Here is a 3,761-nt window from a genome sequence, read left to right as displayed (position 1 = left end):
GTGGACGGGCGGGACATAGATCGCTGTTGAACAGTTTGTGGACGGGCAGGACATAGATCGCTGTTTAATGGGATAATGTGCTGTTTGCTGCGGTGCTTGTTTTGCAGCACATGAAATATGATAATGGCTCAGGATGTAAATTAAATATTAGCGACGTTTTAATTTTTTTACGATGATGTTAGAATAAGTTTTCACTTGTGACACTCGGCCTCTTTCTCTTTCTGACCTGTTGAAAATGAATGAATTGTAAAATGCTCCTCAGCTGTTCTTCTTTTTTTTACGTACCTCTTTCACAGCCTTGTTGCCTCAGCCCAACCTCTTTGAGATGTTTGTGCCATCAGATTAAAAGTGTTGTATAGTTAATACGTTATTGGATTATGAGGTTTACAATCGATTGTAATTCAATCTGTTAAGAGTTGAGGTTGTACTTTGGTTTTACTACAAGTTTACGGATTTTTCCGGTTGTTTCTGATTTTCATCATTTTGGGAGGACGGTAAAAGTCAGACAGTGCTGCAGGGTCCCTCGCTGTCCTTGCTGTCCCACAGTCCCCCGCTGCTCGGGGCTGCTGGGTTGTCCCCTCGATGCGGCGCCGCTCTGAGGAGCCGGAGAATCAAAACCAAAGATGACCTCGTGGTCAGCAGCCGACGTGCACACGGCGTCAGGCTTTTGAATGAAAAAGGCGTACCTGAGGTTTTCCCTGCTGGGGATGGAGGTGTGACCGTTGGACTTCCCCGCGCCTGGAATCTGGAAGACGGCTGCTCTGGTGTCCTTTTCTGGAGCCGAGTCCGTTTCCTGCTCCAGGTCGTTTGGATTTAAAGAGCAAGGAGATGAAATGAGTCTCAGACGAGCGCGACGGGTACAAACTGACACCACGATGCAGAAACGTCAACATCTGAACTTTACAACCGTATTATTCTGTCACAAGTGTTTTTAAGTAAAATGAAGATGTAGAACTCTTGAAGGAAAACATTTTAAAACGTTTACCTGTTTTGACGGATTCTCCCAAATGGGCCTGAAGGCACTGTGGGGATGGAGCGGAGGGGACCCCCTCCTGACGCTGACTAATCTCTTCCCAAAGGAGCTGGCGAGACCTGGTCCCTCCACATGTGGCCCTGTGTGGCTCCCAGAAGAAGGATGGGGGGTTAGTCTGGGGATCTGCCACCTCAGACACACGGTCCTCTCCGTGGCGGTTTCTTTGGACCGCTGATGGCCGTAGGAAGGCTTCAGCAGCACTGGGACCTGGCTGTCCTCGTCCTCCCCACTGTTGCTGTCCAAGTTCTGGTGCAGGGTGCCGTCAGGGCTGCAGGAGGTCACAGAGGAGTAGTCGAAAGCAGAGGTGTCGTCGGGGTCCGTCTCTTCCGGGCAGTGGTTTGCGTGCGGTGCCTCCAGCTCACCCATGCAGTTCATCGTGGGCTGGCTGAAGGTGCCCTGACCCGAGTCGCTGGTCTCTCCCCATCCTGCTGCGTCGGGCGTGAGCAGGGAGCAGCGGGCATGACCGCAGTTGTAGGCCAGATGTTTCAGGGCAGGCCAGTCTCCCCGGCAGCCTTTCCTCCTCACTGGGCTGCAGGACCAGCACTCCAGGCGCATCGCAGCATGGGGGCCATCCACCCCGTTGGTGAGGTGGACAGCATCCCTGCAAGATCAGACGGGACATAGCTACAGACGAGGCTGCTCCATTATGATGATCACTGAGTCACCATCTAGTAATTCCAGTAACCGCCCGAGCTTTTCGTCGAACCTCAGTCCCGGTTATTGACGGACCAATCATCAAGTCCCGACTCGGCTTCCTCCATGGAAGACGTGTCGGTGGGATTGAGAAGGTCTCAGACGTAGCTATAGCTTCTGCTGCCCAACATCTCTGAAGTGATCAGGATCCACAGGATCCAGCACGTTTGGGTCTACCGGGTCTGTCCGCCATCTGATCCAACTCACTACTGGTGATCAGTTGACAGCTTCACCCCAGTGTCCAAAACAAACGACTACAAGGTCGACCATGGATCTACGACCTTGGGCGTCCTGGTGCCAGGTGCACCTCTGGACACCCCCATGGTCAAATTATTTAAAATACTATTTAATCTTGTTAATCTGCAGTTTTCAGATAATTCTATAATTTCCTTTGGAGTTCACCATTTTTCTCTGCCTGCTGCCGTAGCTCTGGGAAATCCCTTCGTTTAATGTTTGGCATCTTTGTGAAGGGATTCAGCTTTTTATGAGACTGTAACTACTGACATCACTTCAGATTTAAAAAAAAAAAACATGTAGGTTTTCAGACTAAACAAAAACAGCATCGACGTTCTGTGGCTCATCTTCAGACGGAGGATTGAAAATCTTGACAATCGTCTCATCGAGGCTCAGTTTCCAGAACAATCGGCGACATGATGAACTTCTAACGAATTATAGGGCATCATGAAATCTGTTTTTTATAAAAGAAGAACGTGCCAGGGGGCATTTTTAATGTAATGGTGTTTGAATCTTATTCAGTTTTTTAGAAACCAGTAAAAAAATTAAAGCGATGTGAAACAAAAGAAGACCTAAAATAAGAGTTTAATTTATAAACGTTTACAGTGAACTCTGTTCTGATAAATGAGATTTACTGAGAATATAATATTTCTGTGTAAATACTTTGACAACAATCTAAACTGCATGAAACACGTAGTTCACTTTAAGAAACAAGCGCCCTTCAGTTTTTAATTTGAACGCCTTTGAAAATGAGTTGGACCCCTGAGTTGACCGGTTGGAGCACCAGGGGCTGAAAAGTCTTTGGGACCACCAGGGACCACCTACCTCTGAAGAGCAGCTTTGGACCCGTCTGGCATCTCGTGGCTTCTGGTGCAACGGTTTGGGTCGGGAGCTGCAGCGTCACAGGAGCTGCTGCTCGTGTGGAGAACACAAACCCAACATTTAGACGGCCAGCTTCCTGTTTCACAGAAGCTGAATCAAACTGAGCCGCAGCGTCTGTGATCTCCATCCAGACCTTTGTCCAGGATCCTCCTCTTCCTCCAACCGAACGTCTTCCTCCAGGATCACATGACAGCGAGACAGGATGCCCCTCAGGGCCCGCTCAGACCCGAACAACAAGGTGCAGTCCGGATGCTCCTTCCCCGTCTGCTGCAGCAGCTTCTACAGCAACAAGACGACAAATTAAAGGTCTGATCATTAGAAGGTAACTCCAGTTTCATACGTCTGGACTCAACTCCAGGAGAGCTCAGACGAGTAAAATGTAAATAAAACAGATTGCAAAGATTTACAATCCATTTTTAATTCACAATGGAACATAAACTAATTCAGTTAAGAAAAAATAAAAAGCTTTTTAATTCTTACAGCAGCAAAACATCTCAGGTCTCCCCTGATTCTCACCTTCATGCATGTGACTGAAGAGCACTGGAAGAACTGCTACATTACCAAAACCCAGACCGTCTGGAAAGGCTCCATGAGTGCAGGATCAGACGTGCAGGTTTTAGAGCCACATGCGCCCCATCCACACCGTTTTACAAATTTCATCAAGACCATGCTAAAATACAAACTGCATCATTACAGCGGAGTGGAAGAAGAGTCCAGATCCTGAACGGACCTGGACCTGCCTGAGGTCCAGACCTCTCACACACTGAAAACTTAGGTTCATCATGAAACTGAAGATCCGGCAGAGAGGACCCAGGACTGTAGAACAGCTGGAGTCCTCCAGACCAGAATGAGCCAGTCCCTCTAAAACCTCCAACATCTGGTCTCCTCAGGTCCTATAAAACCTCCAACATCTGGTCTC

This window comes from Nematolebias whitei, chromosome 21 (assembly GCF_014905685.2).
Source record: "Nematolebias whitei isolate Nwh7 chromosome 21, NemWhi1, whole genome shotgun sequence".
Lineage (NCBI taxonomy): Eukaryota > Metazoa > Chordata > Actinopteri > Cyprinodontiformes > Rivulidae > Nematolebias > Nematolebias whitei.
This window is presented reverse-complemented; position numbering follows the sequence as displayed.